A 22176-nucleotide genomic window follows, 5' to 3' on the forward strand; every position below is an offset into this window, starting at 1 on the left:
GAGAAACAGAGGGCGAGAAACAGAGGGGCTGAAACAGAGGGTCTGCAACAGAGGGCGCGAAAGAGAGGGGCTGAAAGAGAGGGCGAGAAACAGAGGGGCTGAAACAGAGGGGCTGAAACAGAGGGCGTGAAGCAGAGGGCGAGAAACAGAGGGGCTGAAACACAGGGGCTGAAACAGAGGGGCTGAAACAGTGGGTCTGAAACAGAGGGCGAGAAACAGAGGGGCTGAAACAGAGGGGCTGAAACAGAGAGGCTGAAACAGAGGGGATGAAACAGAGGGCGAGAAACAGAGGGGCTGAAACAGAGGGGCTGAAACAGAGGGGCTGAAACAGAGGGCGAGAAACAGAGGGGCTGAAACAGAGGGCGAGAAACAGAGGGGCTGAAACAGAGGGCTTGAAACAGAGGGCGAGAAACAGAGGAGCTGAAACAGAGGGGCTGAAACAGAGGGGCTGAAACAGAGGGGCTGAAACAGAGGGGCTGAACCAGAGGGTCTGAAACAGAGGGGCTGAAACAGAGGGCGAGAAACAGAGGACGAGAAACAGAGAGCGAGAAACAGAGGGCGAGAAACAGAGGGCGAGAAACAGAGGGGCTGAAATAGAGGGGCTGAAACAGAGGGGCTGAAACAGAGGGACTGGAACAGTGTGAGAGAAACAGAGGGGCTGAAACAGAGGGCGAGAAACAGAAGGGGTGAAACAGAGGGCGAGAAACAGAGGGGAAGAAACAGTGGGGGTGAAACAGATGGGCTGAAACAGAGGGGCTGAAACAGAGGGCGAGAAACAGAGGGGCTGAAACAGAGGGGCTGAAACAGAGGTGCTGAAACAAAGGGTCTGAAACAGAGGGCGAGAAACAGTGGGCGAGAAACAGAGGGCGAGAAACAGAGGGGCTGAAACAGAGGGCGAGAAACTGAGGGCGAGAAACAGAGGAGCTGAAACAGAGGGGCTGAAACAGAGGGGCTGAAACAGAGGGGCTGAAACAGAGGGCGAGAAACAGAGGGGCTGAAACAGAGGGGCTGAAACAGAGGGCGCGAAACAAAGGGCGAGAAACAGAGGGCGAGAAACAGAGGGGCTGAAACAGATGGCGAGAAACAGAGGGCGAGAAACAGAGGGCAAGAAACAGAAGGCGAGAAACAGAGGGCGAGAAACAGAGGGGCTGAAACAGAGGGGCTGAAACAGAGGGGCTGAAACAGAGGGGCTGAAACAGAGGGGTTGAAACAGAGGGGCTGAAACAGAGGGCGAGAAACAGAGGGCGAGAAACAGAGGGGCTGAAACAGAGGGGCTGAAACAGAGGGGCTGAAACAGAGGGGCTGAAACAGAGGGGCTGCAACAGAGGGGGAGAAACAGAGGGGCTGAAACAGAGGGCGAGAAACAGAGGGTCTGAAACAGAGGGCGAGAAACAGAGGGGCTGAAACAGAGGGGCTGAAACAGAAGGGCTGAAACAGAGGGTCTGCAACAGAGGGCGAGAAAGAGAGGGGCTGAAAGAGAGGGCGAGAAACAGAGGGGCTGAAACAGAGGGCGTGAAACAGGGGGGCTGAAACAGAGGGGCTGAAACAGAGGGGCTGAAACAGAGGGGCTGAAACAGAGGGCGCGAAACAAAGGGCGAGAACCAGAGGGCGAGAAACAGAGGGGCTGAAACAGAGGGCGAGAAACAGAGGGCGAGAAACAGAGGGCAAGAAACAGAAGGCGAGAAACAGAGGGCGAGAAACAGAGGGGCTGAAACAGAGGGGCTGAAACAGAGGGGCTGAAACAGAGGGGCTGAAACAGAGGGCGAGAAACAGAGGGGATGAAACAGAGGGGCTGAAACAGAGGGGCTGAAACAGAGGGGCTGAAACAGAGGGGCTGAAACAGAGGGGCTGCAACAGAGGGCGAGAAACAGAGGGGCTGAAACAGAGGGAGAGAAACAGAGGGTCTGAAACAGAGGGCGAGAAACAGAGGGGCTGAAACAGAGGGGCTGAAACAGAGGGGCTGAAACAGAGGGTCTGCAACAGAGGGCGAGAAAGAGAGGGGCTGAAAGAGAGGGCGTGAAACAGAGGGGCTGAAACAGAGGGCGTGAAACCGAGGGGCTGAAACAGAGGGGCTGAAACAGAGGGGCTGAAACACAGGGGCTGAAAAAGAGGGGCTGAAACAGAGGGCGAGAAACAGAGGGGCTGAAACAGAGGTCGAGAAACAGAGGGGCTGAAACAGAGGGCGTGAAGCAGAGGGCGAGAAACAGAGGGGCTGAAACAGAGGGGCTGAAACAGAGGGGCTGAAACAGTGGGTCAGAAACAGAGGGCGAGAAACAGAGGGGCTGAAACAGAGGGGCTGCTAACAGAGGGGATGAAACAGAGGGCGAGAAACAGAGGGCGTGAAACAGAGGGGCTGAAACAGAGGGGCTGAAACAGAGGGCGAGAAACAGAGGGCGAGAAACAGAGGGGCTGAAACAGATGGGCTGATACAGAGGGGCTGAAACAGAGGGGCTGAAACAGAGGGGTTGCAAAAGAGGGCGAGAAACAGAGGGGCTGAAACAGAGGGCGAGAAACAGAGGGGCTGAAACAGAGGGCGAGAAACAGAGGGGCTGAAACAGAGGGGCTGAAACAGAGGGTCTGAAACAGAGGGGCTGAAACAGAGGGTCTGCAACAGAGGGCGAGAAAGAGAGGGGCTGAAAGAGAGGGCGAGAAAAAGAGGGGCTGAAACAGAGGGCGAGAAACAGAGGGGCTGAAACAGAGGGGCTGAAACAGAGGGGCTGAAACAGAGGCGCTGAAAAAGAGGGGCTGAAACAGAAGGCGAGAAACAGAGGGGCTGAAACAGAGGTCGAGAAACAGAGGGGCAGAAACAGTGGGCGTGAAGCAGAGGGCGAGAAACAGAGGGGCTGAAACAGAGGGGCTGAAACAGAGGGGCTGAAACAGAGGGGCTGAAACAGAGGGGCTGAAACAGAGGGCGAGAAACAGAGGGGCTGAAACAGTGGGGCTGAAACAGAGGGGCTGAAACAGAGGGCGAGAAACAGAGGGCGAGAAACTGAGTGCGAGAAACAGTGGGCGAGAAACAGAGGGCGAGAAACAGAGGGGCTGAAACAGAGGGGCTGAAACAGAGGGGCTGAAACAGAGGGGCTGAAACAGATGGGCTGAAACAGAGGGCGAGAAAAAGACGGCGAGAAACAGAGGGGCTGAAACAGAGGGGCTGAAACAGAGGGGCTGAAACTGTGGGGCTGAAACAGAGGGGCTGAAACATAGGGGCTGAAACAGAGGGCGAGAAACAGAGGGGCTGAAACAGAGGGGCTGAAACAGAGGGGCTGAAACAGAGGGGCTGAAACAGAGGGCGAGAAACAGTGGGCGAGAAACAGAGGGCGAGAAACAGAGGGGCTGAAACAGAGGGGCTGAAACAGAGGGGCTGAAACAGAAGGCGAGAAACAGAGGGCGAGAAACAGAGGAGCTGAAACAGAGGGGCTGAAACAGAGGGGCTGAAACAGAGGAGCTGAAACAGAGGGCGAGAAACAGAGGGGCTGAAACAGAGGGGCTGAAACAGAGGGCGCGAAACAAAGGGCGAGAAACAGAGGGCGAGAAACAGAGGGGCTGAAACAGAGGGCGAGAAACAGAGGGCGAGAAACAGAGGGCAAGAAACAGAAGGCGAGAAACAGAGGGCGAGAAACAGAGGGGCTGAAACAGAGGGTCTGCAACAGAGGGCGCGAAAGAGAGGGGCTGAAAGAGAGGGCGAGAAACAGAGGGGCTGAAACAGAGGGGCTGAAACAGAGGGCGTGAAGCAGAGGGCGAGAAACAGAGGGGCTGAAACACAGGGGCTGAAACAGAGGGGCTGAAACAGTGGGTCTGAAACAGAGGGCGAGAAACAGAGGGGCTGAAACAGAGGGGCTGAAACAGAGAGGCTGAAACAGAGGGGATGAAACAGAGGGCGAGAAACAGAGGGGCTGAAACAGAGGGGCTGAAACAGAGGGGCTGAAACAGAGGGCGAGAAACAGAGGGGTTGAAACAGAGGGCGAGAAACAGAGGGGCTGAAACAGAGGGCTTGAAACAGAGGGCGAGAAACAGAGGAGCTGAAACAGAGGGGCTGAAACAGAGGGGCTGAAACAGAGGGGCTGAAACAGAGGGGCTGAACCAGAGGGTCTGAAACAGAGGGGCTGAAACAGAGGGCGAGAAACAGAGGACGAGAAACAGAGAGCGAGAAACAGAGGGCGAGAAACAGAGGGCGAGAAACAGAGGGGCTGAAATAGAGGGGCTGAAACAGAGGGGCTGAAACAGAGGGACTGGAACAGTGTGAGAGAAACAGAGGGGCTGAAACAGAGGGCGAGAAACAGAAGGGGTGAAACAGAGGGCGAGAAACAGAGGGGAAGAAACAGTGGGGGTGAAACAGATGGGCTGAAACAGAGGGGCTGAAACAGAGGGCGAGAAACAGAGGGGCTGAAACAGAGGGGCTGAAACAGAGGTGCTGAAACAAAGGGTCTGAAACAGAGGGCGAGAAACAGTGGGCGAGAAACAGAGGGCGAGAAACAGAGGGGCTGAAACAGAGGGCGAGAAACTGAGGGCGAGAAACAGAGGAGCTGAAACAGAGGGGCTGAAACAGAGGGGCTGAAACAGAGGGGCTGAAACAGAGGGCGAGAAACAGAGGGGCTGAAACAGAGGGGCTGAAACAGAGGGCGCGAAACAAAGGGCGAGAAACAGAGGGCGAGAAACAGAGGGGCTGAAACAGATGGCGAGAAACAGAGGGCGAGAAACAGAGGGCAAGAAACAGAAGGCGAGAAACAGAGGGCGAGAAACAGAGGGGCTGAAACAGAGGGGCTGAAACAGAGGGGCTGAAACAGAGGGGTTGAAACAGAGGGGTTGAAACAGAGGGGCTGAAACAGAGGGCGAGAAACAGAGGGCGAGAAACAGAGGGGCTGAAACAGAGGGGCTGAAACAGAGGGGCTGAAACAGAGGGGCTGAAACAGAGGGGCTGCAACAGAGGGGGAGAAACAGAGGGGCTGAAACAGAGGGCGAGAAACAGAGGGTCTGAAACAGAGGGCGAGAAACAGAGGGTCTGAAACAGAGGGGCTGAAACAGAAGGGCTGAAACAGAGGGTCTGCAACAGAGGGCGAGAAAGAGAGGGGCTGAAAGAGAGGGCGAGAAACAGAGGGGCTGAAACAGAGGGCGTGAAACAGAGGGGCTGAAACAGAGGGGCTGAAACAGAGGGGCTGAAACAGAGGGGCTGAAACAGAGGGCGCGAAACAAAGGGCGAGAACCAGAGGGCGAGAAACAGAGGGGCTGAAACAGAGGGCGAGAAACAGAGGGCGAGAAACAGAGGGCAAGAAACAGAAGGCGAGAAACAGAGGGCGAGAAACAGAGGGGCTGAAACAGAGGGGCTGAAACAGAGGGGCTGAAACAGAGGGGCTGAAACAGAGGGCGAGAAACAGAGGGCGAGAAACAGAGGGGCTGAAACAGAGGGGCTGAAACAGAGGGGCTGAAACAGAGGGGCTGAAACAGAGGGGCTGCAACAGAGGGCGAGAAACAGAGGGGCTGAAACAGAGGGAGAGAAACAGAGGGTCTGAAACAGAGGGCGAGAAACAGAGGGGCTGAAACAGAGGGGCTGAAACAGAGGGGCTGAAACAGAGGGTCTGCAACAGAGGGCGAGAAAGAGAGGGGCTGAAAGAGAGGGCGTGAAACAGAGGGGCTGAAACAGAGGGCGCGAAACAAAGGGCGAGAACCAGAGGGCGAGAAACAGAGGGGCTGAAACAGAGGGCGAGAAACAGAGGGCGAGAAACAGAGGGCAAGAAACAGAAGGCGAGAAACAGAGGGCGAGAAACAGAGGGGCTGAAACAGAGGGGCTGAAACAGAGGGGCTGAAACAGAGGGGCTGAAACAGAGGGCGAGAAACAGAGGGCGAGAAACAGAGGGGCTGAAACAGAGGGGCTGAAACAGAGGGGCTGAAACAGAGGGGCTGAAACAGAGGGGCTGCAACAGAGGGCGAGAAACAGAGGGGCTGAAACAGAGGGAGAGAAACAGAGGGTCTGAAACAGAGGGCGAGAAACAGAGGGGCTGAAACAGAGGGGCTGAAACAGAGGGGCTGAAACAGAGGGTCTGCAACAGAGGGCGAGAAAGAGAGGGGCTGAAAGAGAGGGCGTGAAACAGAGGGGCTGAAACAGAGGGCGTGAAACCGAGGGGCTGAAACAGAGGGGCTGAAACAGAGGGGCTGAAACACAGGGGCTGAAAAAGAGGGGCTGAAACAGAGGGCGAGAAACAGAGGGGCTGAAACAGAGGTCGAGAAACAGAGGGGCTGAAACAGAGGGCGTGAAGCAGAGGGCGAGAAACAGAGGGGCTGAAACAGAGGGGCTGAAACAGAGGGGCTGAAACAGTGGGTCAGAAACAGAGGGCGAGAAACAGAGGGGCTGAAACAGAGGGGCTGAAACAGAGGGGATGAAACAGAGGGCGAGAAACAGAGGGCGTGAAACAGAGGGGCTGAAACAGAGGGGCTGAAACAGAGGGCGAGAAACAGAGGGCGAGAAACAGAGGGGCTGAAACAGATGGGCTGATACAGAGGGGCTGAAACAGAGGGGCTGAAACAGAGGGGTTGCAAAAGAGGGCGAGAAACAGAGGGGCTGAAACAGAGGGCGAGAAACAGAGGGGCTGAAACAGAGGGCGAGAAACAGAGGGGCTGAAACAGAGGGGCTGAAACAGAGGGTCTGAAACAGAGGGGCTGAAACAGAGGGTCTGCAACAGAGGGCGAGAAAGAGAGGGGCTGAAAGAGAGGGCGAGAAAAAGAGGGGCTGAAACAGAGGGCGAGAAACAGAGGGGCTGAAACAGAGGGGCTGAAACAGAGGGGCTGAAACAGAGGCGCTGAAAAAGAGGGGCTGAAACAGAAGGCGAGAAACAGAGGGGCTGAAACAGAGGTCGAGAAACAGAGGGGCAGAAACAGTGGGCGTGAAGCAGAGGGCGAGAAACAGAGGGGCTGAAACAGAGGGGCTGAAACAGAGGGGCTGAAACAGAGGGGCTGAAACAGAGGGCGAGAAACAGAGGGGCTGAAACAGTGGGGCTGAAACAGAGGGGCTGAAACAGAGGGCGAGAAACAGAGGGCGAGAAACTGAGTGCGAGAAACAGTGGGCGAGAAACAGAGGGCGAGAAACAGAGGGGCTGAAACAGAGGGGCTGAAACAGAGGGGCTGAAACAGAGGGGCTGAAACAGATGGGCTGAAACAGAGGGCGAGAAAAAGACGGCGAGAAACAGAGGGGCTGAAACAGAGGGGCTGAAACAGAGGGGCTGAAACTGTGGGGCTGAAACAGAGGCGCTGAAACATAGGGGCTGAAACAGAGGGCGAGAAACAGAGGGGCTGAAACAGAGGGGCTGAAACAGAGGGGCTGAAACAGAGGGGCTGAAACAGAGGGCGAGAAACAGTGGGCGAGAAACAGAGGGCGAGAAACAGAGGGGCTGAAACAGAGGGGCTGAAACAGAGGGGCTGAAACAGAAGGCGAGAAACAGAGGGCGAGAAACAGAGGAGCTGAAACAGAGGGGCTGAAACAGAGGGGCTGAAACAGAGGGGCTGAAACAGAGGGCGAGAAACAGAGGGGCTGAAACAGAGGGGCTGAAACAGAGGGCGCGAAACAAAGGGCGAGAAACAGAGGGCGAGAAACAGAGGCGCTGAAACAGAGGGCGAGAAACAGAGGGCGAGAAACAGAGGGCAAGAAACAGAAGGCGAGAAACAGAGGGCGAGAAACAGAGGGGCTGAAACAGAGGGTCTGCAACAGAGGGCGCGAAAGAGAGGGGCTGAAAGAGAGGGCGAGAAACAGAGGGGCTGAAACAGAGGGGCTGAAACAGAGGGCGTGAAGCAGAGGGCGAGAAACAGAGGGGCTGAAACACAGGGGCTGAAACAGAGGGGCTGAAACAGTGGGTCTGAAACAGAGGGCGAGAAACAGAGGGGCTGAAACAGAGGGGCTGAAACAGAGAGGCTGAAACAGAGGGGATGAAACAGAGGGCGAGAAACAGAGGGGCTGAAACAGAGGGGCTGAAACAGAGGGGCTGAAAGAGAGGGCGAGAAACAGAGGGGCTGAAATAGAGGGCGAGAAACAGAGGGGCTGAAACAGAGGGCTTGAAACAGAGGGCGAGAAACAGATGAGCTGAAACAGAGGGGCTGAAACAGAGGGGCTGAAACAGAGGGGCTGAAACAGAGGGGCTGAACCAGAGGGTCTGAAACAGAGGGGCTGAAACAGAGGGCGAGAAACAGAGGACGAGAAACAGAGAGCGAGAAACAGAGGGCGAGAAACAGAGGGCGAGAAACAGAGGGGCTGAAATAGAGGGGCTGAAACAGAGGGGCTGAAACAGAGGGACTGGAACAGTGTGAGAGAAACAGAGGGGCTGAAACAGAGGGCGAGAAACAGAAGGGGTGAAACAGAGGGCGAGAAACAGAGGGGAAGAAACAGTGGGGGTGAAACAGATGGGCTGAAACAGAGGGGCTGAAACAGAGGGCGAGAAACAGAGGGGCTGAAACAGAGGGGCTGAAACAGAGGTGCTGAAACAAAGGGTCTGAAACAGAGGGCGAGAAACAGTGGGCGAGAAACAGAGGGCGAGAAACAGAGGGGCTGAAACAGAGGGCGAGAAACTGAGGGCGAGAAACAGAGGAGCTGAAACAGAGGGGCTGAAACAGAGGGGCTGAAACAGAGGGGCTGAAACAGAGGGCGAGAAACAGAGGGGCTGAAACAGAGGGGCTGAAACAGAGGGCGCGAAACAAAGGGCGAGAAACAGAGGGCGAGAAACAGAGGGGCTGAAACAGATGGCGAGAAACAGAGGGCGAGAAACAGAGGGCAAGAAACAGAAGGCGAGAAACAGAGGGCGAGAAACAGAGGGGCTGAAACAGAGGGGCTGAAACAGAGGGGCTGAAACAGAGGGGCTGAAACAGAGGGGTTGAAACAGAGGGGCTGAAACAGAGGGCGAGAAACAGAGGGCGAGAAACAGAGGGGCTGAAACAGAGGGGCTGAAACAGAGGGGCTGAAACAGAGGGGCTGAAACAGAGGGCGAGAAACAGAGGGTCTGAAACAGAGGGCGAGAAACAGAGGGTCTGAAACAGAGGGGCTGAAACAGAAGGGCTGAAACAGAGGGTCTGCAACAGAGGGCGAGAAAGAGAGGGGCTGAAAGAGAGGGCGAGAAACAGAGGGGCTGAAACAGAGGGCGTGAAACAGAGGGGCTGAAACAGAGGGGCTGAAACAGAGGGGCTGAAACAGAGGGGCTGAAACAGAGGGCGCGAAACAAAGGGCGAGAACCAGAGGGCGAGAAACAGAGGGGCTGAAACAGAGGGCGAGAAACAGAGGGCGAGAAACAGAGGGCAAGAAACAGAAGGCGAGAAACAGAGGGCGAGAAACAGAGGGGCTGAAACAGAGGGGCTGAAACAGAGGGGCTGAAACAGAGGGGCTGAAACAGAGGGCGAGAAACAGAGGGCGAGAAACAGAGGGGCTGAAACAGAGGGGCTGAAACAGAGGGGCTGAAACAGAGGGGCTGAAACAGAGGGGCTGCAACAGAGGGCGAGAAACAGAGGGGCTGAAACAGAGGGAGAGAAACAGAGGGTCTGAAACAGAGGGCGAGAAACAGAGGGGCTGAAACAGAGGGGCTGAAACAGAGGGGCTGAAACAGAGGGTCTGCAACAGAGGGCGAGAAAGAGAGGGGCTGAAAGAGAGGGCGTGAAACAGAGGGGCTGAAACAGAGGGCGTGAAACCGAGGGGCTGAAACAGAGGGGCTGAAACAGAGGGGCTGAAACACAGGGGCTGAAAAAGAGGGGCTGAAACAGAGGGCGAGAAACAGAGGGGCTGAAACAGAGGTCGAGAAACAGAGGGGCTGAAACAGAGGGGCTGAAACAGAAGGGCTGAAACAGAGGGTCTGCAACAGAGGGCGAGAAAGAGAGGGGCTGAAAGAGAGGGCGAGAAACAGAGGGGCTGAAACAGAGGGCGTGAAACAGAGGGGCTGAAACAGAGGGGCTGAAACAGAGGGGCTGAAACAGAGGGGCTGAAACAGAGGGCGCGAAACAAAGGGCGAGAACCAGAGGGCGAGAAACAGAGGGGCTGAAACAGAGGGCGAGAAACAGAGGGCGAGAAACAGAGGGCAAGAAACAGAAGGCGAGAAACAGAGGGCGAGAAACAGAGGGGCTGAAACAGAGGGGCTGAAACAGAGGGGCTGAAACAGAGGGGCTGAAACAGAGGGCGAGAAACAGAGGGCGAGAAACAGAGGGGCTGAAACAGAGGGGCTGAAACAGAGGGGCTGAAACAGAGGGGCTGAAACAGAGGGGCTGCAACAGAGGGCGAGAAACAGAGGGGCTGAAACAGAGGGAGAGAAACAGAGGGTCTGAAACAGAGGGCGAGAAACAGAGGGGCTGAAACAGAGGGGCTGAAACAGAGGGGCTGAAACAGAGGGTCTGCAACAGAGGGCGAGAAAGAGAGGGGCTGAAAGAGAGGGCGTGAAACAGAGGGGCTGAAACAGAGGGCGTGAAACCGAGGGGCTGAAACAGAGGGGCTGAAACAGAGGGGCTGAAACACAGGGGCTGAAAAAGAGGGGCTGAAACAGAGGGCGAGAAACAGAGGGGCTGAAACAGAGGTCGAGAAACAGAGGGGCTGAAACAGAGGGCGTGAAGCAGAGGGCGAGAAACAGAGGGGCTGAAACACAGGGGCTGAAACAGAGGGGCTGAAACAGTGGGTCAGAAAAAGAGGGCGAGAAACAGAGGGGCTGAAACAGAGGGGCTGAAACAGAGGGGATGAAACAGAGGGCGAGAAACAGAGGGCGTGAAACAGAGGGGCTGAAACAGAGGGGCTGAAACAGAGGGCGAGAAACAGAGGGCGAGAAACAGAGGGGCTGAAACAGATGGGCTGATACAGAGGGGCTGAAACAGAGGGGCTGAAACAGAGGGGTTGCAAAAGAGGGCGAGAAACAGAGGGGCTGAAACAGAGGGCGAGAAACAGAGGGGCTGAAACAGAGGGCGAGAAACAGAGGGGCTGAAACAGAGGGGCTGAAACAGAGGGTCTGAAACAGAGGGGCTGAAACAGAGGGTCTGCAACAGAGGGCGAGAAAGAGAGGGGCTGAAAGAGAGGGCGAGAAAAAGAGGGGCTGAAACAGAGGGCGAGAAACAGAGGGGCTGAAACAGAGGGGCTGAAACAGAGGGGCTGAAACAGAGGCGCTGAAAAAGAGGGGCTGAAACAGAAGGCGAGAAACAGAGGGGCTGAAACAGAGGTCGAGAAACAGAGGGGCAGAAACAGTGGGCGTGAAGCAGAGGGCGAGAAACAGAGGGGCTGAAACAGAGGGGCTGAAACAGAGGGGCTGAAACAGAGGGGCTGAAACAGAGGGCGAGAAACAGAGGGGCTGAAACAGTGGGGCTGAAACAGAGGGGCTGAAACAGAGGGCGAGAAACAGAGGGCGAGAAACTGAGTGCGAGAAACAGTGGGCGAGAAACAGAGGGCGAGAAACAGAGGGGCTGAAACAGAGGGGCTGAAACAGAGGGGCTGAAACAGAGGGGCTGAAACAGATGGGCTGAAACAGAGGGCGAGAAAAAGACGGCGAGAAACAGAGGGGCTGAAACAGAGGGGCTGAAACTGAGAGGCTGAAACAGAGGGGCTGCAACAGTTGGAGAGAAACAGAGGGGCTGAAACAGAGGGCGAGAAACAGAGGGGCTGAAACAGAGGGCGAGAAACAGAGGGCGAGAAACAGAGGAGCTGAAACAGAGGGGCTGAAACAGAGGGGCTGAAACAGAGGGGCTGAAACAGAGGGGCTGAAACAGAGGGCGAGAAACAGAGGGGCTGAAACAGAGGGGCTGAAACAGAGGGCGCGAAACAAAGGGCGAGAAACAGAGGGCGAGAAACAGAGGGGATGAAACAGAGGGCGAGAAACAGAGGGCGAGAAACAGAGGGCAAGAAACAGAGGGCGAGAAACAGAGGGCGAGAAACAGAGGGGCTGAAACAGAGGGGCTGCAACAGTTGGAGAGAAACAGAGGGGCTGAAACAGATGGTGAGAAACAGAGGGGCTGAAACAGAGGGCGAGAAACAGAGGGGCTGAAACTGTGGGGCTGAAACAGAGGGGCTGAAACTGAGGGGCTGAAACAGAGGGCGAGAAACAGAGGGGCTGAAACAGAGGGGCTGAAACAGAGGGGCTGAAACAGAGGGGCTGAAACAGAGGGCGAGAAACAGTGGGCGAGAAACAGAGGGCGAGAAACAGAGGGGCTGAAACAGAGGGGCTGAAACAGAGGGGTTGAAACAGAGGGCGAGAAACAGAGGGCGAGAAACAGAGGAGCTGAAACAGAGGGGCTGAAACAGAGGGGCTGAAACAGAGGGGCTGAAACAGAGGGCGAGAAACAGAGGGGCTGAAACAGAGGGGCTGAAACAGAGGGCGCGAAACAAAGGGCGAGAAACAGAGGGCGAGAAACAGAGGGGCTGAAACAGAGGGCGAGAAACAGAGGGCGAGAAACCGAGGGCAAGAAACAGAAGGCGAGAAACAGAGGGCGAGAAACAGAGGGGCTGAAACAGAGGGTCTGCAACAGAGGGCGCGAAAGAGAGGGGCTGAAAGAGAGGGCGAGAAACAGAGGGGCTGAAACAGAGGGGCTGAAACAGAGGGCGTGAAGCAGAGGGCGAGAAACAGAGGGGCTGAAACACAGGGGCTGAAACAGAGGGGCTGAAACAGTGGGTCTGAAACAGAGGGTGAGAAACAGAGGGGCTGAAACAGAGGGGCTGAAACAGAGAGGCTGAAACAGAGGGGATGAAACAGAGGGCGAGAAACAGAGGGGCTGAAACAGAGGGGCTGAAACAGAGGGGCTGAAACAGAGGGCGAGAAACAGAGGGGCTGAAACAGAGGGCGAGAAACAGAGGGGCTGAAACAGAGGGCTTGAAACAGAGGGCGAGAAACAGAGGAGCTGAAACAGAGGGGCTGAAACAGAGGGGCTGAAACAGAGGGGCTGAAACAGAGGGGCTGAAACAGAGGGCGAGAAACAGTGGGGCTGAAACAGAGGGGCTGAACCAGAGGGTCTGAAACAGAGGAGCTGAAACAGAGGGCGAGAAACAGAGGACGAGAAACAGAGAGCGAGAAACAGAGGGCGAGAAACAGAGGGCGAGAAACAGAGGGGCTGAAACAGAGGGGCTGAAACAGAGGGGCTGAAACAGAGGGACAGGAACAGTGTGTGAGAAACAGAGGGGCTGAAACAGAGGGCGAGAAACAGAAGGGGTGAAACAGAGGGCGAGAAACAGAGGAGCTGAAACAGAGGGGCTGAAACAGAGGGGCTGAAACAGAGGGGCTGAAACAGAGGGCGAGAAACAGAGGGGCTGAAACAGAGGGGCTGAAACAGAGGGCGCGAAACAAAGGGCGAGAAACAGAGGGCGAGAAACAGAGGGGCTGAAACAGAGGGCGAGAAACAGAGGGCGAGAAACAGAGGGCAAGAAACAGAAGGCGAGAAACAGAGGGCGAGAAACAGAGGGGCTGAAACAGAGGGGCTGAGACAGAGGGGCTGAAACAGAGGGGCTGAAACAGAGGGCGAGAAACAGAGGGCGAGAAACAGAGGGGCTGAAACAGAGGGGCTGAAACAGAGGGGCTGAAACAGAGGGGCAGAAACTGAGGGGCTGCAACAGAGGGCGAGAAACAGAGGGGCTGAAACAGAGGGCGAGAAACAGAGGGTCTGAAACAGAGGACGAGAAACAGAGGGGCTGAAACAGAGGGGCTGAAACAGAGGGGCTGAAACAGAGGGTCTGCAACAGAGGGCGAGAAAGAGAGGGGCTGAAAGAGAGGGCGAGAAACAGAGGGGCTGAAACAGAGGGCGTGAAACCGAGGGGCTGAAACAGAGGGGCTGAAACAGAGGGGCTGAAACAGAGGGGCTGAAAAAGAGGGGCTGAAACAGAGGGCGAGAAACAGAGGGGCTGATACAGAGGTCGAGAAACAGAGGGGCTGAAACAGAGGGCGTGAAGCAGAGGGCGAGAAACAGAGGGGCTGAAACACAGGGGCTGAAACAGAGGGGCTGAAACAGTGGGTCAGAAACAGAGGGCGAGAAACAGAGGGGCTGAAACAGAGGGGCTGAAACAGAGGGGATGAAACAGAGGGCGAGAAACAGAGGGCGTGAAACAGAGGGGCTGAAACAGTTGGGCTGAAACAGAGGGCGAGAAACAGAGGGCGAGAAACAGAGGGGCTGAAACAGATGGGCTGATACAGAGGGGCTGAAACAGAGGGGCTGAAACAGAGGGGCTGCAACAGAGGGCGAGAAACAGAGGGGCTGAAACAGAGGGCGAGAAACAGAGGGTCTGAAACAGAGGACGAGAAACAGAGGGGCTGAAACAGAGGGGCTGAAACAGAGGGGCTGAAACAGAGGGTCTGCAACAGAGGGCGAGAAAGAGAGGGGCTGAAAGAGAGGGCGAGAAACAGAGGGGCTGAAACAGAGGGCGTGAAACCGAGGGGCTGAAACAGAGGGGCTGAAACAGAGGGGCTGAAACAGAGGGGCTGAAAAAGAGGGGCTGAAACAGAGGGCGAGAAACAGAGGGGCTGATACAGAGGTCGAGAAACAGAGGGGCTGAAACAGAGGGCGTGAAGCAGAGGGCGAGAAACAGAGGGGCTGAAACACAGGGGCTGAAACAGAGGGGCTGAAACAGTGGGTCAGAAACAGAGGGCGAGAAACAGAGGGGCTGAAACAGAGGGGCTGAAACAGAGGGGATGAAACAGAGGGCGAGAAACAGAGGGCGTGAAACAGAGGGGCTGAAACAGTTGGGCTGAAACAGAGGGCGAGAAACAGAGGGCGAGAAACAGAGGGGCTGAAACAGATGGGCTGATACAGAGGGGCTGAAACAGAGGGGCTGAAACAGAGGGGCTGCAACAGAGGGCGAGAAACAGAGGGGCTGAAACAGAGGGCGAGAAACAGAGGGGCTGAAACAGAGGGCGAGAAACAGAGGGGCTGAAACAGAGGGGCTGAAACAGAGGGTCTGAAACAGAGGGGCTGAAACAGAGGGTCTGCAACAGAGGGCGAGAAAGAGAGGGGCTGAAAGAGAGGGCGAGAAAAAGAGGGGCTGAAACAGAGGGCGAGAAACAGAGGGGCTGAAACAGAGGGGCTGAAACAGAGGGGCTGAAACAGAGGGGCTGAAAAAGAGGGGCTGAAACAGAAGGAGAGAAACAGAGGGGCTGAAACAGAGGGCGAGAAACAGAGGGGCAGAAACAGTGGGCGTGAAGCAGAGGGCGAGATACAGAGGGGCTGAAACAGAGGGGCTGAAACAGAGGGGCTGAAACAGAGGGGCTGAAACAGAGGGCGAGAAACAGAGGGGCTGAAACAGTGGGGCTGAAACAGAGGGGCTGAAACAGAGGGCGAGAAACAGAGGGCGAGAAACAGAGTGCGAGAAACAGTGGGCGAGAAACAGAGGGCGAGAAACAGAGGGGCTGAAACAGAGGGGCTGAAACATAGGGGCTGAAACAGAGGGGCTGAAACAGATGGGCTGAAACAGAGGGCGAGAAAAAGACGGCGAGAAACAGAGGGGCTGAAACAGAGGGGCTGAAACTGAGGGGCTGAAACAGAGGGGCTGCAACAGTTGGAGAGAAACAGAGGGGCTGAAACAGAGGGCGAGAAACAGAGGGGCTGAAACAGAGGGCGAGAAACAGAGGGCGAGAAACAGAGGAGCTGAAACAGAGGGGCTGAAACAGAGGGGCTGAAACAGAGGGGCTGAAACAGAGGGGCTGAAACAGAGGGCGAGAAACAGAGGGGCTGAAACAGAGGGGCTGAAACAGAGGGCGCGAAACAAAGGGCGAGAAACAGAGGGCGAGAAACAGATGGGATGAAACAGAGGGCGAGAAACAGAGGGCGAGAAACAGAGGGCAAGAAACAGAGGGCGAGAAACAGAGGGCGAGAAACAGAGGGGCTGAAACAGAGGGGCTGCAACAGTTGGAGAGAAACAGAGGGGCTGAAACAGATGGTGAGAAACAGAGGGGCTGAAACAGAGGGCGAGAAACAGAGGGGCTGAAACTGTGGGGCTGAAACAGAGGGGCTGAAACTGTGGGGCTGAAACAGAGGGCGAGAAACAGAGGGGCTGAAACAGAGGGGCTGAAACAGAGGGGCTGAAACAGAGGGGCTGAAACAGAGGGCGAGAAACAGTGGGCGAGAAACAGAGGGCGAGAAACAGAGGGGCTGAAACAGAGGGGCTGAAACAGAGGGGCTGAAACAGAGGGCGAGAAACAAAGGGCGAGAAACAGAGGGCGAGAAACAGAGGGGCTGAAACAGAGGGCGAGAAACAGAGGGCGAGAAACAGAGGGCAAGAAACAGAGGGCGAGAAACAGAGGGCGAGAAACAGAGGGGCTGAAACAGAGGGGCTGAAACAGATTGGCTGAAACAGAGGGGCTGAAACAGAGGGCGAGAAACAGAGGGCGAGAAACAGAGGGGCTGAAACAGAGGGGCTGAAACAGAGGGCGAGAAACAGAGGGGCTGAAACAGAGGGCGAGAAACAGAGGGTCTGAAACAGAGGGCGAGAAACAGATGGGCTGAAACAGAGGGGCTGAAACAGAGGGGCTGAAACAGAGGGTCTGCAACAGAGGGCGAGAAAGAGAGGGGCTGAAAGAGAGGGCGAGAAACAGAGGGGCTGAAACAGAGGGCGTGAAACAGAGGGCGAGAAACAGAGGGCAAGAAACAGAAGGCGAGAAACAGAGGGCGAGAAACAGAGGGGCTGAAACAGAGGGGCTGAAACAGAGGGGCTGAAACAGAGGGGCTGAAACAGAGGGCGAGAAACAGAGGGCGAGAAACAGAGGGGCTGAAACAGAGGGGCTGAAACAGAGGGGCTGAAACAGAGGGGCTGCAACAGAGGGCGAGAAACAGAGGGGCTGAAACAGAGGGCGAGAAACAGAGGGTCTGAAACAGAGGGCGAGAAACAGAGGGGCTGAAACAGAGGGGCTGAAACAGAAGGGCTGAAACAGAGGGTCTGCAACAGAGGGCGAGAAAGAGAGGGGCTGAAAGAGGGTGCGAGAAACAGAGGGGCTGAAACAGAGGGCGTGAAACAGAGGGGCTGAAACAGAGGGGCTGAAACAGAGGGGCTGAAACAGAGGGGCTGAAACAGAGGGCGCGAAACAAAGGGCGAGAACCAGAGTGCGAGAAACAGAGGGGCTGAAACAGAGGGCGAGAAACAGAGGGCGAGAAACAGAGGGCAAGAAACAGAAGGCGAGAAACAGAGGGCGAGAAACAGAGGGGCTGAAACAGAGGGGCTGAAACAGAGGGGCTGAAACAGAGGGGCTGAAACAGAGGGCGAGAAACAGAGGGCGAGAAACAGAGGGGCTGAAACAGAGGGGCTGAAACAGAGGGGCTGAAACAGAGGGGCTGAAACAGAGGGGCTGCAACAGAGGGCGAGAAACAGAGGGGCTGAAACAGAGGGCGAGAAACAGAGGGTCTGAAACAGAGGGCGAGAAACAGAGGGGCTGAAACAGAGGGGCTGAAACAGAGGGGCTGAAACAGAGGGTCTGCAACAGAGGGCGAGAAAGAGAGGGGCTGAAAGAGAGGGCGAGAAACAGAGGGGCTGAAACAGAGGGCGTGAAACCGAGGGGCTGAAACAGAGGGGCTGAAACAGAGGGGCTGTAAAAGAGGGGCTGAAACAGAGGGCGAGAAACAGAGGGGCTGATACAGAGGTCGAGAAACAGAGGGGCTGAAACAGAGGGCGTGAAGCAGAGGGCGAGAAACAGAGGGGCTGAAACACAGGGGCTGAAACAGAGGGGCTGAAACAGTGGGTCAGAAACAGAGGGCGAGAAACAGAGGGGCTGAAACAGAGGGGCTGAAACAGAGGGGCTGAAACAGAGGGGATGAAACAGAGGGCGAGAAACAGAGGGCGTGAAACAGAGGGGCTGAAACAGAGGGGCTGAAACAGAGGGCGAGAAACAGAGGGCGAGAAACAGAGGGGCTGAAACAGATGGGCTGATACAGAGGGGCTGAAACAGAGGGGCTGAAACAGAGGGGCTGCAACAGAGGGCGAGAAACAGAGGGGCTGAAACAGAGGGCGAGAAACAGAGGGGCTGAAACAGAGGGCGAGAAACAGAGGGGCTGAAACAGAGGGGCTGAAACAGAGGGTCTGAAACAGAGGGGCTGAAACAGAGGGTCTGCAACAGTGGGCGAGAAAGAGAGGGGCTGAAAGAGAGGGCGAGAAAAAGAGGGGCTGAAACAGAGGGCGAGAAACAGAGGGGCTGAAACAGAGGGGCTGAAACAGAGGGGCTGAAACAGAGGGGCTGAAAAAGAGGGGCTGAAACAGAAGGAGAGAAACAGAGGGGCTGAAACAGAGGGCGAGAAACAGAGGGGCAGAAACAGTGGGCGTGAAGCAGAGGGCGAGAAACAGAGGGGCTGAAACAGAGGGGCTGAAACAGAGGGGCTGAAACAGAGGGGCTGAAACAGAGGGCGAGAAACAGAGGGGCTGAAACAGTGGGGCTGAAACAGAGGGGCTGAAACAGAGGGCGAGAAACAGAGGGCGAGAAACAGAGTGCGAGAAACAGTGGGCGAGAAACAGAGGGCGAGAAACAGAGGGGCTGAAACAGAGGGGCTGAAACAGAGGGGCTGAAACAGAGGGGCTGAAACAGATGGGCTGAAACAGAGGGCGAGAAAAAGACGGCGAGAAACAGAGGGGCTGAAACAGCGGGGCTGAAACTGAGGGGCTGAAACAGAGGGGCTGCAACAGTTGGAGAGAAACAGAGGGGCTGAAACAGAGGGCGAGAAACAGAGGGGCTGAAACAGAGGGCGAGAAACAGAGGGCGAGAAACAGAGGAGCTGAAACAGAGGGGCTGAAACAGAGGGGCTGAAACAGAGGGGCTGAAACAGAGGGGCTGAAACAGAGGGCGAGAAACAGAGGGGCTGAAACAGAGGGGCTGAAACAGAGGGCGCGAAACAAAGGGCGAGAAACAGAGGGCGAGAAACAGATGGGATGAAACAGAGGGCGAGAAACAGAGGGCGAGAAACAGAGGGCAAGAAACAGAGGGCGAGAAACAGAGGGCGAGAAACAGAGGGGCTGAAACAGAGGGGCTGCAACAGTTGGAGAGAAACAGAGGGGCTGAAACAGATGGTGAGAAACAGAGGGGCTGAAACAGAGGGCGAGAAACAGAGGGGCTGAAACTGTGGGGCTGAAACAGAGGGGCTGAAACTGTGGGGCTGAAACAGAGGGCGAGAAACAGAGGGGCTGAAACAGAGGGGCTGAAACAGAGGGGCTGAAACAGAGGGGCTGAAACAGAGGGCGAGAAACAGTGGGCGAGAAACAGAGGGCGAGAAACAGAGGGGCTGAAACAGAGGGGCTGAAACAGAGGGGCTGAAACAGAGGGCGAGAAACAGAGGGCGAGAAACAGAGGAGCTGAAACAGAGGGGCTGAAACAGAGGGGCTGAAACAGAGGGGCTGAAACAGAGGGCGAGAAACAGAGGGGCTGAAACAGAGGGGCTGAAACAGAGGGCGCGAAACAAAGGGCGAGAAACAGAGGGCGAGAAACAGAGGGCGAGAAACAGAGGGCAAGAAACTGAGGGCGAGAAACAGAGGGCGAGAAACAGAGGGGCTGAAACAGAGGGGCTGAAACAGATTGGCTGAAACAGAGGGGCTGAAACAGAGGGCGAGAAACAGAGGGCGAGAAACAGAGGGGCTGAAACAGAGGGGCTGAAACAGAGGGCGAGAAACAGAGGGGCTGAAACAGAGGGCGAGAAACAGAGGGTCTGAAACAGAGGGCGAGAAACAGAGGGGCTGAAACAGAGGGGCTGAAACAGAGGGGCTGAAACAGAGGGTCTGCAACAGAGGGCGAGAAAGAGAGGGGCTGAAAGAGAGGGCGAGAAACAGAGGGGCTGAAACAGAGGGCGTGAAACAGAGGGGCTGAAACAGAGGGGCTGAAACAGAGGGGCTGAAACAGAGGGGCTGAAAAAGAGGGGCTGAAACAGAGGGCGAGAAACAGAGGGGATGAAACAGAGGTCGAGAAACAGAGGGGCTGAAACAGAGGGCGTGAAGCAGAGGGCGAGAAACAGAGGGGCTGAAACACAGGGGCTGAAACAGAGGGGCTGAAACAGTGGGTCTGAAACAGAGGGCGAGAAAGAGAGGGGCTGAAAGAGAGGGCGAGAAACAGAGGGGCTGAAACAGAGGGCGTGAAACCGAGGGGCTGAAACAGAGGGGCTGAAACAGAGGGGCTGAAACAGAGGGGCTGAAAAAGAGGGGCTGAAACAGAGGGCGAGAAACAGAGGGGCTGATACAGAGGTCGAGAAACAGAGGGGCTGAAACAGAGGGCGTGAAGCAGAGGGCGAGAAACAGAGGGGCTGAAACACAGGGGCTGAAACAGAGGGGCTGAAACAGTGGGTCAGAAACAGAGGGCGAGAAACAGAGGGGCTGAAACAGAGGGGCTGAAACAGAGGGGCTGAAACAGAGGGGATGAAACAGAGGGCGAGAAACAGAGGGCGTGAAACAGAGGGGCTGAAACAGTTGGGCTGAAACAGAGGGCGAGAAACAGAGGGCGAGAAACAGAGGGGCTGAAACAGATGGGCTGATACAGAGGGGCTGAAACAGAGGGGCTGAAACAGAGGGGCTGCAACAGAGGGCGAGAAACAGAGGGGCTGAAACAGAGGGCGAGAAACAGAGGGGCTGAAACAGAGGGCGAGAAACAGAGGGGCTGAAACAGAGGGGCTGAAACAGAGGGTCTGAAACAGAGGGGCTGAAACAGAGGGTCTGCAACAGAGGGCGAGAAAGAGAGGGGCTGAAAGAGAGGGCGAGAAAAAGAGGGGCTGAAACAGAGGGCGAGAAACAGAGGGGCTGAAACAGAGGGGCTGAAACAGAGGGGCTGAAACAGAGGGGCTGAAAAAGAGGGGCTGAAACAGAAGGAGAGAAACAGAGGGGCTGAAACAGAGGGCGAGAAACAGAGGGGCAGAAACAGTGGGCGTGAAGCAGAGGGCGAGAAACAGAGGGGCTGAAACAGAGGGGCTGAAACAGAGGGGCTGAAACAGAGGGGCTGAAACAGAGGGCGAGAAACAGAGGGGCTGAAACAGTGGGGCTGAAACAGAGGGGCTGAAACAGAGGGCGAGAAACAGAGGGCGAGAAACAGAGTGCGAGAAACAGTGGGCGAGAAACAGAGGGCGAGAAACAGAGGGGCTGAAACAGAGGGGCTGAAACATAGGGGCTGAAACAGAGGGGCTGAAACAGATGGGCTGAAACAGAGGGCGAGAAAAAGACGGCGAGAAACAGAGGGGCTGAAACAGCGGGGCTGAAACTGAGGGGCTGAAACAGAGGGGCTGCAACAGTTGGAGAGAAACAGAGGGGCTGAAACAGAGGGCGAGAAACAGAGGGGCTGAAACAGAGGGCGAGAAACAGAGGGCGAGAAACAGAGGAGCTGAAACAGAGGGGCTGAAACAGAGGGGCTGAAACAGAGGGGCTGAAACAGAGGGGCTGAAACAGAGGGCGAGAAACAGAGGGGCTGAAACAGAGGGGCTGAAACAGAGGGCGCGAAACAAAGGGCGAGAAACAGAGGGCGAGAAACAGAGGGGATGAAACAGAGGGCGAGAAACAGAGGGCGAGAAACAGAGGGCAAGAAACAGAGGGCGAGAAACAGAGGGCGAGAAACAGAGGGGCTGAAACAGAGGGGCTTCAACAGTTGGAGAGAAACAGAGGGGCTGAAACAGATGGTGAGAAACAGAGGGGCTGAAACAGAGGGCGAGAAACAGAGGGGCTGAAACTGTGGGGCTGAAACAGAGGGGCTGAAACTGTGGGGCTGAAACAGAGGGCGAGAAACAGAGGGGCTGAAACAGAGGGGCTGAAACAGAGGGGCTGAAACAGAGGGGCTGAAACAGACGGCGAGAAACAGTGGGCGAGAAACAGAGGGCGAGAAACAGAGGGGCTGAAACAGAGGGGCTGAAACAGAGGGGCTGAAACAGAGGGCGAGAAACAAAGGGCGAGAAACAGAGGGCGAGAAACAGAGGGGCTGAAACAGAGGGGGAGAAACAGAGGGCGAGAAACAGAGGGCAAGAAACAGAGGGCGAGAAACAGAGGGCGAGAAACAGAGGGGCTGAAACAGAGGGGCTGAAACAGATTGGCTGAAACAGAGGGGCTGAAACAGAGGGCGAGAAACAGAGGGCGAGAAACAGAGGGGCTGAAACAGAGGGGCTGAAACAGAGGGCGAGAAACAGAGGGGCTGAAACAGAGGGCGAGAAACAGAGGGTCTGAAACAGAGGGCGAGAAACAGATGGGCTGAAACAGAGGGGCTGAAACAGAGGGGCTGAAACAGAGGGTCTGCAACAGAGGGCGAGAAAGAGAGGGGCTGAAAGAGAGGG

Source organism: Stegostoma tigrinum, chromosome 39, assembly GCF_030684315.1.
Source record: "Stegostoma tigrinum isolate sSteTig4 chromosome 39, sSteTig4.hap1, whole genome shotgun sequence".
NCBI classification, from domain to species: domain Eukaryota; kingdom Metazoa; phylum Chordata; class Chondrichthyes; order Orectolobiformes; family Stegostomatidae; genus Stegostoma; species Stegostoma tigrinum.